The sequence below is a fragment of the Spermophilus citellus genome (genome assembly GCF_964194105.1).
Source record: "Spermophilus citellus genome assembly, chromosome: 2".
NCBI classification, from domain to species: Eukaryota; Metazoa; Chordata; class Mammalia; order Rodentia; family Sciuridae; genus Spermophilus; species Spermophilus citellus.
Genome location: NC_138183.1, coordinates 220967444 through 220983584, shown reverse-complemented (window position 1 = coordinate 220983584; position 16141 = coordinate 220967444). Strand labels below are relative to the sequence as shown.

General features: G+C 34.7%; 1 protein-coding gene and 1 pseudogene across 3 annotated transcripts in view; one reads left to right on the top strand and one right to left on the bottom strand.

The window, feature by feature from the left end:
- The window catches only part of METTL15 (methyltransferase 15, mitochondrial 12S rRNA N4-cytidine), a 235173-nt gene that overhangs the window by 166592 nt on the left and 52440 nt on the right, over positions 1 to 16141 (bottom strand). The window lies entirely within an intron of this gene.
- Positions 5045 to 5800, top strand: LOC308641278 (dnaJ homolog subfamily B member 6-like; annotated as a pseudogene). Its single transcript has one exon. The product of its transcript is annotated as a dnaJ homolog subfamily B member 6-like (transcript).

Genomic DNA, 16141 nt, shown 5'->3' with positions numbered 1-16141 from the left:
TACACAGGAGCAAACATAAATATATACTTTACATACTTAGTAAGTATATATATATATACTTACTAAGTATATAAAGATTTTTTTCCTATAAAGATAAAATAACAAAACAAACTTATACTATACATCTTGTATTATAACTACATGACAACTATGTTCTTATTTTTTAATATGGGGGAGATACTCTTCCATGAAAACCAAAGGCAGCTAACAGTTACTTCATTCTTTTTGTATGTCAGATATGGTTTCCCTTTTTTAGTCTCATGAAGATCTCATAATGAGTTATACTTTATTAATATTACCAACCAAACCTGGTAGACCTACCTCACCCTTTTTAAAAGCTATGGTATGCTAATACAGGATCTAATCATTCCATTTAAGCATTTTGGGAATGACATATTATCAAATATCCTAAATATCTACAGCTAAAGTTCAGCTGGGATTTATTTAGTCAGGGAAGACCAAAGCCAATGAGATAATTTTAAATCTTACCTACTTTAAAAAAAATTAACTTTTTTTTTTCATTTGTTCTTTTTAGATATACATGACAGTAGAGTGTATTTATACATGACAGTAGAGTGTATTTTGACATATTATTATGTATACCTGCTCCACAGAAAAGAATAATGTGAAAGAGTCTCCCTTGGGTTTGATCAAGAAAGATTCTTAGTTACTTGGTTGTATTAAAGTTCAATCAAAGGGGGTGAACACAATACATATGGAGCATTTTAAAATAGGACTTGAAGGTTTTACATTGTTATGTCAGCAGTTTTCCCCCATAATTGTTTATGGGGCTGGTTTTCCCCATCATTCTTTAGATCTCTACATTGTAAAGAAATGATTGGTATATTAGGTCAGTGGCTTCTTTCTTGAAGAAAGTCATTAAACCTAAGTGCAGATGGGCTTATCAGTGATAGAGCTATAAGCTTGGAATTCTTTTTATCCTCTGAGCTAAGGTGCAGACAACTAAACAAGACTTCAGTGACAGCCAATAACATGTCAGGTCAGTGAAACCTAGAGCTAGTCTATATGCACGGTCTTGGAAGATAGCTACTTCACATTGAGACCTGAGTTCTAGGGAGGCCGGCTTTGTCTTGAAGGATATCTACTTCATATTGAGACCTGAGTTCTGGGAAGGCAGGCTTTGTTCACTATCTTTACTCAAAGTTCAGTGGAATGTGTGACAGCCCTGGCAGACCTCCAAGGGTGTGCAGTTGTCCCATCTGTCCATAATACCTGAAAGAACCAGTGACCACTAACTATGGGTACAACTTCTATTTTTACTGCCTCAGTATATCCTAGGAAGTATATCAAAATGATGCCTTTCCCTGGCCTGTCTGCTAATTTTGCTTTCCACAAAGAAAGTTTGGGAGGAATCCCCTGCTCTATCATTGGAATGAATTTGCTAAGCTACTCCAGATCCAAAAGAGCAAGAGGAAGAGGCAGGAAGAAAATGCTGTGTATAAGTAACACATAATTTCTGACTCTTTTCTCTGTGAAGAACCTACAGGTTTTATGTATACCAAACAGCAGAGGCACTACATTTGTCCCATTAAAAAAGTTGACACCACAGACTACTTCTAGCATCTAGCATCAAGCCCTTGAAGAATAATGTGGAATTAGTTGAAAAAGTGATAACTGTACAAGGCAGCAAATCCCTCTAGCTGAGAAAGAAGGTAGAATATAAAAGAGAATAAACAAATTCTGAATGTGAGCAAATTAGACTGTTTTTACAGAATGAACAAGAGGCTCTGCTTAAGTAGATAAAATATGAAGAGTTGGACCTTTTAACAAAATTTAATGAAAACCTTATAACTTTTTCAGATTGTTTCCACATTAAACTGTTTACTGTAAGAAATAGAAGTCTAGTATGTATGGTCAGACTTCGCATTACTGATGTGCTAAGAGTATATACCAATGGTATCAAAACCTAAAATACCCTTAAGTCTCTTCATTCAGATTAAAGAAATATGGATTTAGATTTCCTCCACAGAATTGTACAGCAATTTCAGATAGATGTGAGTATAGATCTTGACACAATGTATACTCAGCTTATTGTGTCTGAGAATAAAAGGTATGGAAGAATAAAGTAAAATGTCTGTTATAACCGAAGAAGATTTTATCTATGCTCTGCTTCTGGGTTATAAGATATTTAATTTTGGTAGGTATTACTGAGAGGTAGAAGTACAAAAGAAACCTCAGTGGATGCTAGGTATGTGTCAAGAATGTTTTCCTAGGAACTGACAGAATGGGTTGTCTAAGTGGGTTGTAGGCAACTGGGAGATATATTGACAGCGGTTATGTTGAGTTTCCCAGCTTCTGCCAGTACCAAGAACCACTAAGACTGGCATTATTCTGAACTTTGAATTGAGTGAGGTTTCCTGTTATAATGGAAATGATAGGTCTCTTTTCTATACTTAATTTTTTCAACAAAATCATTTGGCCTTGTTTTTATGGTGGAACAGATTCTGAAACTCCTAAAATCTTGTCAGTGGCTAATGAAAGAGAAAGAACCTGGCAAATTATCTCATTTTAGTTTTTAGGACTACCTTAGTCAAGAAATTAATTCAGAATTATTTCTAGAATCTTTCAAAGTTTTACTACTGAAAACCAGAATAGATTTTTTTTCTTCCTTATTTTCAGCAACTATTCAAAAACATGATAGTAATACTAATTTCATAGATGTTGTTAGTATCAGTGGTCAAGTACTTGGAATTCTAATTTGAATATTTGAGAATTATTTAACAAGACCAATAAAATATTTCTTAAAAATATCAAACATTGGGTAAAACAGATTATAATTAGATTACAGAATTACTATAAAAATGAAACATTTAAAATTCAAGAAGAAAATACAGCAAATATCAATATAGTCCTGGAATAAAGAAAATCTACCTTCATATAAAAACAATGGCAAAAATATCAGCAAATAAGTGAAATACAGACTGTAGTTCATAAAAATGAAAATTTCTGAAATACACAAACACAACAAACCTATAAGGAAGACTTACACATAATATATATAAACTTTAGGTAAAGTATCAGGATGAATATGATTAGAAATATTTATTTTTATCCAAAACAATAAAATGGTTAATATCTTAAGTTTTTTAAATGGACACATTAAAAAGATAAACAGAGTGATGATTAAATGTTCAACTTCGTGTATAATAAAGGAATGCCAGTTAAAAAAAAAAAAAAAAAAAAAGAGTAGTAACATCTGGACCAGGGAAGGGGCACAGATAATACTGTCAGTAGAATATGAATGTTGATGGGTAGTTGTTTTTTAGGGGCAATTTGGTATCAAACGCTATTAAATGTATATATAACCTTTGGTGCATTCTCATGTGATTAATCCAAGTGAAATAATTACATGAGTTAATAATTTTCATTATAACATTGTGAAAAGTAGCCAATGCTGGAACTAAAGTAACTATCAAACAGCAGTGAAACTGAATAAAAAAATATGGTGTAATTTTACTTCACAGTACTATGCCATATGTATACTGTGTTTATTAATGTCACCAATGAGAAAATGTTAATGATAAGTTGTAATCTTTTTTTTTTTAAAAAGATGATGGTATAAGAGCAGTGAATATGTATGTGAGGAATAAGAGAATTAAGAGAACATGCATATTTAGAAGGTCTATGGCATGTCTGAGTATGAAGAAATCAGAGATCAAAGACACTGATGGAGTAACCTGAAAGGCATGCTGCAAAATATCCTAATGCAGGAAAGAAGCTGTATCTCTCCCAGCTACTCACAAAGAACAGAGGAAGGAACCATTTTGCAGCTATAGCCTGGGGGCCAGTAGCTGGGGGGGGGGGGGGGTGTGAGGGGAGCAATTCCAGGGAAACTCAAGTTGAGCTGAAAATACAGGCCTGGAAATCCCACACCACATGACATAGAGAGCGCCTATGTGACCAGAAAAAAAATCAAATGTGGAGAGGGATTTACACATGGGAAAACAGGATGAGGAAACCCACAGGACTCCCCCTTCCCCCATGACTCTGGTGGCTTGCAGGACCAGCTGGGAGAGAAGCACCCAGATAGGAATTAGAAAGGGCAAATGCAGAGTTTGGAGAATGAACCCAAGAGAAAAGGGAAACGGCAGGGTCTGCAGGTGACAGAGGGGAATAAGGATTGGCTCTTCCCCCACATGAGTGGAACCCAGGAAAGATCCCTGGGATGTAGTCTCATGGACCAGCAACTGCTGAGCCTTAGAGGTGCACTGATTTAAAATCTTCAGACCAATCAACATTCAACAAAGAACCAGGAGCCTACCTAAGCCTTCACCACCAACAGCAGCTCTACCTATAAGATTTCCTCTCAGCTCCAGCAGCCCCACCTGAACAGGGAACAGATATCACATTCCCTTGGTCCCCCCCTAAAATGTAAAAACCAGCAAAGGAAGGAACTACACTAGGAAAAACCACAAATAAACTGACAAGGAATAAAAATAATTTTTTAATAACACTGAGTGTAAATGGCCAAAATTCATCAATCAAAAGACACAACTGGCAGATTGGATTAAAAAACAACACCCAACAATATGCTATCTCCAAAAGACTCACCTCATAGAAAAAGACATCCAGATACTGAAGGTAAAAGAAGAAGGAAAAATATACCATTCATGTGGATCTCGTAAATAGGCAGGAGTTTCTATCCTCATAGCAGATCAAGTGGACTTCAAGCCAAAGTTATTCAGAAGGTACAAAGAAGGTCATTTCATATTGCTTAAGAAAATTGTACATCAACAAGATATAAGAATCGTAAATATATATGCCCCCCAAAATGGAGCATCTATGAACATCAAACAAACTCTCCTAAATATCAAAAATAAAATAGACCACAACACAATAATACTGGATGACTTTAACACACCTCTCTCATTGCTGGATGAATCTTCTAAACAAAAACTAAATAAAGAAGCTATGAAGAGAAAGTAAAGCGTGAGGAGCGCCACCAGCGCAGCCATGCAGCACCGTGAGCACCCACCATCCGCCCCGTCCCATCCGCCCCATCCTCCAGACTTTAACAGATTTGTTCCAACAATCTGTTAAAACATGGTGGATTACTGTGAAGTTCTAGGCGTGCAGAGACATGCCTCACCCGAGGATATCAAAAAGGCATACCGGAAACTTGCACTAAAGTGGCATCCAGATAAAAATCCTGAGAATAAAGAAGAAGCAGAGAGAAAATTCAAACAAGTAGCTGAGGCATATGAGGTGTTATCAGATTCTAAAAAAACGGGACATCTATGACAAGTATGGCAAAAAAGGCTTAAATGGTGGAGGTGGAGGTGGAAGTCATTTTGACAGTCCATTTGAGTTTGGCTTCACATTCCAGAACCCAGATGATGTCTTCAGGGACTTTTTTGGTGGAAGGGACCCATTTTCCTTCAACTTCTTTGAAGATACTTTTGAAGACTTTTTTGGGAACTGAAGAGGTCCCCAAGGAAGCAGAAACCGAGTTGCAGGCTCGTTTTTCTCTGCTTTCCATGGATTTCCAACATTTGGAGGTGGATTTTCTGCATTTGATACAGGATTTACTTCATTTGGGTCACTAGGTCACGGTGGCCTTACTTCATTCTCTTCTACATCATTTGGTGGCAGCGAAATGGGTAACTTCAAATCAATATCAACTTCTACCAAAATAGTAAATGGGAGAAAAATCACTACAAAAAGAATCATCGAGAATGGTCAAGAAAGAGTAGAAGTTGAAGAAGATGGCCAGTTAAAGTCCTTAAGGATAAATGGTAAGGAGCAGCTGCTAGGCTCGGATAACAAGTAATTCAATGCACACATTAATGTTATACAACAAGTACCATTTGAGGATTAAAAGGAACGTTTTTTTAAAGATTTCAGATGAACTAGACTTTCAGTATAATTGTACCTAATCTAAAGTATTTATAAACAGCTCATCGGAGCCCCTATTTGTCACAGACTTTTAAGTTTATCATTGGGAACCACACAATAGGACCATTTTTTTTTTTGTCTTTAAAATTGTTGTAATCTCTGTATGCACTTTGCTTTTTTATTAAACGTAATCCAAAGTGAGCCTTGACTTTGAGTAGTGCTAGGACAAGATTGTATTCTAACACCAGCATGGATCTGCTTCCCATTGTGAGCCAAGTAGTGTCAGCCTGCTGTGAGCTAACATTGCCAGGATGAGGCTCCTGTAGAAGTAATTTGGTTTTGTTTTTTTTTTTCAGTATTTAGTAATGAAAGATATTAATGCATTAATGGTACTACATTTTTGGTTTAACATAAATTTAAGGATGTTTTCTAGTTGTGCATGAATGCTGGCAACTTAGTAAAGTTTTGACAATTGTTTAAATATGTAATGTTAAGCTTAGGTTTAAAAATCTGGTAAACTGGGTCTTTGTCATTTGCTTAAAAAAAAAAGAAAAGAAATGTGAATGTGTTTGGTGCATTTTTTCCTGAAAAAAAAAAAAAGAAGTTATGAAACTAGAAAAACAATAATTTATACTTAACAGACATACATAGAATATTTCATCCATCAGTGACTGAATGCAATTTCTTCTCAGCAGCATATATATCCTCTAAAATAGATGCTAACTTAGGCCAAAAAGCAACTCTTAGCATATATTAAAACAAAAAAAACAGAGATAATACTGTGCATTCTGTTAGATCATAAGGCAAGGAAATTAGAAATAATAAAATAAATAATAGAAGATAACTCTAATGCTTGTAGACTACATAATACACTATTGAATGACCAACAGATAGTGAAGAAAAAGGGGTAAAATTAAAAAAAAAAATACTTAGCGGTAATTGAGAACAGCAACACAGTAAAATCTCTGGGACACTAGGAAGATGGTTCCAAGAGAGAAAGTTCATAGCATTAAGCTCATGCATTAAAAAAATACAAAAATCACCTTATTTATAACCTAATATTTCATCTCAAAGTCCTAGGAGTAGAAAAACAAATGAAACACCAAAAGAAGTAGAAGACAGGAAATAATTAAATTCACATATGAAATCGAAACAGAAAAATAACAATTCAAAAAAATCAACAAAACAAAAAGCTGGTTCTTTGAAAAAAATACATAAAATTGAAAAATGCTTAGCCAAGCTAACCAAGAGAAAGAGGGAAAAATTCAAATTACTAAAATTTGTGATGAAAATCACAGACACTACCAAAATACACATGATAATCAGAAACTATTTTGAAAATTTATACTATAAAAATAGAAGATCTTAAGACATTGACAATTTCTGGAGAAACATGACCTACCCAAACTGAATCAGGAGAACACAGAAAATTTAAATGAACTGATTTAAAGCAATGAAATTAAAGATGCTATCAAAAGCCTATCAACAAAAAAGCCTAGGACCACATCAAATCTTAGCAAAGTTCTACTAGACATTCAAAAAAAAAAAAATCCTGCTAGAATTATTCCATAAAATAGAAAAGGGAACCATTATAAACTCATGCTAGAAGCCAATATCACCCCAATGCCAAAACCAGACAAAGACACATCAAAGAAAAAAAACTTCAGAACAATATCCCTAATACACACAGATGCAAAAATTCTTAATAAAATGCTGGAAAATCACATACAAAAACATATTAAAAATATAGTGCACACCTGTAATCCCAGCAGCTCAGGAGGCTAAGATAGAAGAATCACAAATTCAAAGACAGCCTCAGCAATGGCAAGGCACTAAGCAACTCAGTGAGACCCTGTCTCTAAATAAAGTACAAAATAGGACGGGAATGTGGCTCAGTAGTCGAGTATCCTTGGTCCCCCCCCCCCCAAAAAAAAAGTGCACCATGCATGATCAAATGGGTTTCATCCCAAGGATACAAGGTTGGTTTGACATTACTGAAATCAATAAATGTATTCACCACATCAATAGATTTAAAGGCAAAAATCATATGACTATTTCAATAGATGCAGAAAAGCATTGGACAAAATATAGCATCCACTCATGTTCAAAACACTAGGAAAACTAGAGATAAGTGAAACATGCCTCAACATTGTAAAAGCTATACATGTTAAACACAAGGCAAACATAATTCTAAGTCCAGAAAAACTGAAAGCATTTCCCCTAACAACAACAAGACAGGCCCTCATTCAACCCTTCTATTCAACACAGTCCTTGAAATTCTAGCCAGAGCAATTAGGCAAAGGAAAGAAATTAAAGGGATATGAATAGAAAAAAAAAAGAGGTCAAACTATCGCTATTTGTTGATTCTATATTTAGAAGAACCAAAAAACTCCAACAGTAAACTTCTAGAACTCATAAATCGTTCAACAATGTAGCAGGATATAAAATTAACACCCACAAACCAACTGCATTCCTCTACACCAACGATGAAGCAGCTGAGAAAGAAATTAGGAAAACTTTCCCATTCACACTAGCCTCAAAAAGAAAATAAAATACTTGGGAATAAATCTAACGAAAGAGGAGAAATCTCTACAATGAAATCAACAGAACACTAAAGAAAGAAATTGAAGACCTAAGAAGATAAAAACACCTCCCATGTTCTTGGATAGGCAGAACTAATATTGTCAAAATGGCCATACTACCAAAAGCACTACACAGATTCAATGCAGTTCCCGTAAAAATACCAATCATGATCTCAACAGAAAATATGAAAAGCAGCCATGAAATTCATTTGCAAACATAATAGGCTCAGAATAGCCAAAGAAATTCTTAGGGAGAAAAACTTAGCAGTTAGCATCATAGTACCAAATGTTAAATTATACTACAGAGCTCTAGAAATAAAAACAGCATGGTATTGACACCAAAACAGACATAAAGACCAATGGAACAGAATAGAAGACACAGAGACAAACTCATATAAACACACTTATCTCACACTAGACAAAGGCACCATAAATATATATTGGAGAAAAGATAGCATCTTCAACAAACGGTGCTGGGGAAAGTGGAAATCCATATGTAGCAGAATGAAATCAAACCCCTATTTCTCATCCTGCACAAAACTCAACTCAAAGTGGATCAAGGACCTAGGCATTAGACCAAAGATACTGTGTCTATCAGAAGAAAATGTAGGCCTAACTTTCCATCATGTTTGCTTAGGAATCAACTTCCTCAACAAGACTCCTAAAGTGCAAGAAGTAAAATCAAGAATCAATAAATGGGATGGTATCAAACTTAAAAGCTTCTTCACAGCAAAGGAAACAGTCATGAAAGTGAACAGAGAGCCTACAGAAGGGGTTAAAATCTTTGCCACCTGAATCTCAGAGCATTAATCCCCAGGATACATAAAGAACTCAAAAAACTTAACATGAAAAATATAAATAACTCAATCAAGAAATGGGCAAAGGAACTGAACAGACACTTCACAGAGAAGAAATATAGGGGAAAATGTAATAAAAAGAGTTCAATATCACTTCAGACAGAATGGCAATTATCAAGAATGCAAGTAACAATAAATGTTGGCAAGGATGTCAGGGAGAAGGTACACTCAGATATTGTTGACAGCAATACAAATTGGTGTAGCCACTCTGGAAAGCAGTGTGGAGATTCCTCAGAAAACTTGGAATTGAACCACCATTTGACCCAGTTATCCCATCCCATGGTATATATCCATAGGATTTAAAATCAACATACTATAGTGAACTGGCCACATCAATGTTTATAGTAGCTCAATTCACAGTAGCTAAGCCATGGAACCAACCTAGAAGCCCTACAACAGATGAATGAATAAAGAAAAGGTGGTATATGTACACAACTGAATACTACTTGTGCATAAAAAGAATGACAATGACATTTGCCAGTAAATGGATGCATCTAGAGATTCTCCTGCTAAGTGAAATAATCCAATCCCAAAAAACCAAAGGTTAAAAACTCTCTCTCATATGCAAATGCTAACACTCATCAAGGGGTTAGGGGAAAATAGAAATTCAGTGGATTAACAAAGGGGAATGAAGGGAAGGGTTGGCAGATGGAAATAGAAAAGATAGTCGAATGAATCAGACACATCTTCCTATGTTCATATATATATGACCATTGAAACTCCACATTAACAACCACAAGAATGGGATCCTAATTAGAATAAGTAATAATCCATAATTATCATGTCAAAACATACTTTACTGTCATATATATCTAAAAAGAACAAATAAAAAAAGAAAATAACTACAAAGGGAAGCTTTTACTGATATATAACTTTTCTCCTAATTATTTCAGCTAGGAAATATTACTGTTTTTTTAATTTTTTAAGATGTTGATAGATGTTTATTTTATTTATTTATATGTGGTACTGAGAACCAAAACCCAGTCCCTCACACATGCTAGGCAAGCATTCTACCAGAGCTACAACCCCAGCCCCCAGAAATATTAAACTTAAAAAAAAAAGCTAAGAAGTTATCATATTCACACCTTCTGAACTTTGAAAATATTATTCAAAAATTCAGATTTTTAATTGCAATTACCCATTTATTCCCCTTTGATAAGAGTATCAGTAATATGTATTAAGTGTATGTTCTGTGCCCATCAGTTTTCTAGTTGGTCTTTCATATGAATGTCTTATTTTTACAAGATCCCTATACAGTACCATTATCACACTTTAAAATTTAAGGTAATCAAATCTCAGAGCTAAGATCAACTCCTCAAGGTCTTCCAGGTAATTACTGGATGTCTCAGACCTGTCAAGTACACCTGGCTACAAAAGCTATACACTATCCTACCTTCTACAATCTCATGCTATATAGTACAATGCTATATAGTCAATAAAAATTACCAGTGTGGAAAACACTGAATGATAACAATAATCACAAATATTTATTTAGAACTTATTAGGTAAGGAGCCCTGCTTTAAACATTTCCTAATATTAACCAGTATAATCCTTACTATATACTCCTATACTAATTTTATAGATGAAGAAACTGATGCAGAGAGATGTGGAATAACATGTCCAAGGATACAGCTTGGATCAGAATTCTGAATCAAACACATTCCAGAGTCACAGTTGATTTATTAGGTGAAAAAGATAGGGAATTTGAAGGTGACAATCTAGGCTCTTGGCTCAGGCAATTGAGTAACCATACTATTCACTGAGACAAAAGAAGGTACAAGTTTAGGAAAGTTAAAGAGTTGTTTAAAATATTCCTAACAGGTTCCTGCAAGAAAGGGAAAGAAAATTTCCAACACAGATAGATGCATGGCTTCAGAGTTCAAAATGAAGATCCTAAAGAATTATGAGAGTCTGGGATGAATATTTGAAATCATGCTTTATAATGCACATTATACAATAAATTTAAAATACTACTATTTATTGCAATAAATTCCAAATAGAGTTAATATTTAAAGGTAAAATTTAAAACATCCAGTATTTGATAAATTTAGTTTTTAGAAAATGAAATGGGAAAATTCTTGCTAAGTAGTATTCAAAATCCAGAATAAGATAAAAACAATCCTCCTCGTGTATAAAACAAATATCAAGTTCATAGTGACATAAATGAATGAGAAGAGACAAATTGCCTGTGCAGAGTTCAAAAGACTTATGTAGAATACTCTACCCACAAAGAAGGGAACACAGCTCTCCATTCCTAATGTTTGCACTAGGCATAGTTATTTCCTTCAAAAGAGTACATTATCAGGCATGGTGGTATAGTCCAGAGACTAAGGATACTGTGGCAGGAATATTGCAAGTTTAAGGCCAGTCTCAAGAACGTAGAAAGATCCTTTCTCAAAATGAAAAATAAAAAAGGTTGCTGATATAGCTGAGTGGTAGAGTGACTTGGAGTTCAATATCCAGCACCAAAAACCAAACAAACATACAAACCAAAAACAAACAAAAAACAATATTGAAAGGGGAAAATATAAGTAACTTTATAATAGAAAAATCTGCAAATGCTTCCTCAGTTGGGTGATAAATACTAATTTGTTTTTAGTAAATATGTAAAAAAAAATAAATATCAACACAAACAGTTAAAACTTTTAATCAGTTAATCAGTTTCAAACTTTCTTATATAGTCCAGGTTAATAATTTAAGATTCATTAAATTAAAATAAAATACCAAAGTGAAATGCCCAAGGATAAAAAAGGAGTCAACAAAAGAGATTTTTTTTCTAAGCCCTTATAATTTGCTCTTCTTTCTTCAGTGGAATAATTTGTTCATAGCCTCATATTGGTATCTTCTGTTTATTCATTTTTTGAGAAATGTACATGGGCTTCATATTAAAGGACAATCAGAATTTCAGAATTTTTCTTAACTTGCTTATAGTGTACCTAAAACAATGTCTGAGAAAATCAGTAAATCAACTCAACCTCTCTCTCTGCGTCACAGTTCTCATCTTAAAAATGGGCTACTGGGCTACAGTGAGAATACAATGTAAAATAGAATGTAAAGCAGTTAGCAGAATACCATAGAAGATAAAATAAATGGAAGTTCTTAGGAACAGTTGCTGAGGGCCATTGCCAAGTAGGAATGACGCATCGATATTTCCTTGCCAGCGTACCCCATGTTAAATGGACTTGCCTTGGAAATTTCGCTGTTGACATTGCATATGTGTTTGAGAAAGGTGACCCTGCTCAAGGACAAGGGTGGATCCAGGATTAGGGTGTATCCTGCAGTTTGAGGAAGTATCCCACTCCTTGGGTTTAGGGCGTTCCGGTTTAAGACAAGTTTAAGGCATTCCCAGTTTAAGACAATATGGGTTTTAGGGAAGTTCGAGGTTGAAGATTATTGCTGCTGGGAATAGGGCGTTCCTGCTGCCTGAGTTCCCATTGAGTTCTCGTGAGATTAAGAAAAGACTGGAAAAAAGCCTCCTGGAGTAGGTGAATTGGGCGGAGGAGAACTGGGATTGCCCCAGAACGTGTGTAGAGGCCGGTGTGAGTTCGGGAATAAAGATTGCTGTTTGAATCTACAAAGCTGTGTGGTGGCTCGTGATTCTGTGCCAAGCCAAGACATTGGCAAACAGTAACAAGGCAGAACATTTTACTTAATGAAGTTTCAGATAAAGAAAATAATTAACAATCTCTAAAGCAATGAAAGGCAAAAATTAACAATATGCAAGCTTTCTCATCAAATTTGCAGCCTGAGAAAGACTTGCCATGATGGTTTTTGAAGCTAAACTGTCCTTTCTTAAGTAAAAATATGTTCGTTCTATCAAGGAAACTCCATTTGGTAAAATAATCACCCACAAGATAATCCAGGTGACCAGTATAGTATAAAAAAGGAAAAAGATCTATTTATACCCTCTTAAAATGGATGCAAACCAGTTCATTTGCATGACCTTTATATTAAAGTTGTATAATATGCCTTTAATTAATGGCAGATCATCAAAACTGAATTTTAAAAGGACAGATGAAATATACTTGTAAGACTAATGGCTTTATTCTGTATTTACAATCTGAGGAAACTAGATTTTCTATATGCTATATAGAATCCTGCAGGCTTTAAGAAAGCAAGCAAATTCATTTTTTATATACCATTTTGCAAAGATAACCATCTTTTGTGATTATCTAGCAAAAATTTTTATTTCTTAATAGAAAATATTTTTATATACCTAGAAGAAAAAAAAATAATGAAAGGAAAAAGCAAGGAATGGAAAGGCAGGTAGGTAGGATACATCTCCTTAGAATTATTTACACTTCTTCGTATATTTTGTCAAATGTGGAAAGATAAAATCACATCTTCCTAAATCCTAAACAATAATTTTTTCTGATTATGGTAGAGGTAAATTTTTTAAATGCAGAGATTTAAAATAAAAAAATACTTAAAATAAAAAAATAGTCAAATTATGAAAATATCAAAGAAGTAAACCGTATAGAGTGTGTTTCAATCAAGATGTGCCACTTCACTATATTTAGCATTGTTCAAAGGAAGATAGTTTGTGAATGAGAAGAATGTTAAGTATAACATAACCTAAATATTTAGAATACTGTTCCTTCTCATTACTGAAAACTTAAAGTGAGAATTGCCTAGAATTAAAACAAAGTGCTTTATCACACTTTCCATTTAATATTTTTTTTAATAAAAGAGAATTTGGCAAACCATTTCACATACACTCACTCACTCTCTTTGAGTAAAAATCCCTCTATTTTCCAGATAAGAAAACAAAGTCTCTAAAAAAGTAAAACCCCTTACCTGATATCAGGCTAGAAGTCATACAAAGTTCGGACAGAGTTCAGCTAATCTCAACTTCTATGCTCTTTGTCTGATACTTCAACTACCATTCTCTCTTCTTGATTTTTACCTCTCATTGGAAAATTAACATTCACTCCTAAACCTTCATTTAAGAAGCATTACTAAGCAGTTTGGAGATTCCTGGGAAAGATGGGAATGGAACCACCATTTGACCCTGCTATTGCCCTTCTCAGACTATTCCCTGAAGACCTTAAAAGAGCATGCTACAGGGATACTGCCACATCGATGTTCATAGCAGCACAATTCACAATAGCTAGACTGTGGAACCAACCCAGATGCCCTTCAATAGATGAATGGATAAAAAAAAGGTGGCATCTCTACACAATGGAGTACTAACTATGCAGCAATAAAAAATGACAAAATCATAGAATTTGCAGGGAAATGGATGGCACTAGAGCAGATTATGCTTAGTGAAGCTAGCCAATCCCTAAAAAACAAATACCAAATGTCTTCTTTGATATAATGAGAGCAACTATGAACAGAGCAGGGAGGAAGAGCAGGAAGAAAAGATTAACATTAAACAGAGACATGAGATGGGAGGGAAAGGGAGAGAAAAGGGAAATTGCATAGAAATGAAGGGAGACCCTCATTGCTATCCAAAATTACATATAAGAGGTTGTGAGGGGAATGGGAAAATAAACAAGGAGAGAAATGAATTACAGTAGATGGGGTAGAGAGAGAAGATGGGACGGGAGGGGAGGGGGGACAGTAGGGGATAGGAAAGGTAGCAGAATACAACAATTACTAATAGGGCATTATGTAAAATTGTGGATGTGTGACCGACGTGATTCTGCAATCTGCATTTGGGGTAAAATTGGGAGTTCATAACCCACTTGAATCTAATGTATGAAATATGATATGTCAAGAGCTTTGTAATGTTGTGAACAACCAATTAAAAAAAAAGAAAAAAAGGAAAAAAAATAAATAGAATGTTCTGGAAAAAAAAAAAAGAAGCATTACTAAGGCATAAAAAAATGCATAAATTCCCAAAGACAAAGATGACACATGTCAACAACTTTCAGTGATGGTGCAGAACATAAGTGGAAATTGACTTGCCAGAGCCAAGGAGGGTAAAGTAGGTACTCTTTTCCTCACAAAGCACCCAAAGAGAAAGGGATAAAGAAAGCAGGAAACGTTGGATTATTTAAGTAGAGACCTAGCTTCCAGGTTACCAACCACAGTGGAGGACAAAGACACATACTGAAATTAAGGCAAGTCCACATCCTATGCTCTGAGACCCCAGGGACCTTTCTCCATTTAGTTCTGAGTTGTCCAGTTTCTACCTTCCAAGTAGAAAATTAGAAAATTATTCCCTTAAACAAAGAAACAAATAAACAACACCAACAACAACAACAAAAAACTAGTTCAGAAGAAAAGGCCTAAAACAACTAAAATTTAGATTACTCCAAATAAAATAACTAGGTCTTGACCTGGTCACAGAAAAGTGGCCCCACTCATTCACCTATTCAAACAGGGTTACCAATGTGGGAGAATACTATTAGTAAACAAATACAGACTTCACTTGTGTTTAGATTTTAGGAAAAAATGTTCAAAAATCGCTTATTTTAAAACAGCAATATTCTGCTGCATCAGTAAAAGAACAAATACAATCATTTCTATCCATTAGCAGTTTGCAGTAGGTTTCCAAAACCAAACATTAAACAATGAATTTCTTAGGCCAACTCAGAATCATTAATGTTGTTTGCATGGCCATTGATTTATGATTATTGTAATAGCCTACATCACAAATAGTCTAAATTCACAAATTTGATAACTTACTCAAAAACAGGAAGTATTTCATTTTGTTGCAAATAGACTTCCAGTTTTCCCAGCACCATTTGTTGAAGAGACTGTCTTTTCTCCAGTGCATGTTTTTGGCACCTTTGTCTAATATAAAATAATTGTAGTTTTGTGGGTTAGCCTCTGTGTCCTCTATTCTGTACATTGGCCTACCAGTCTGTTTTGGTGCCACAGCCATGCTGTTTTTG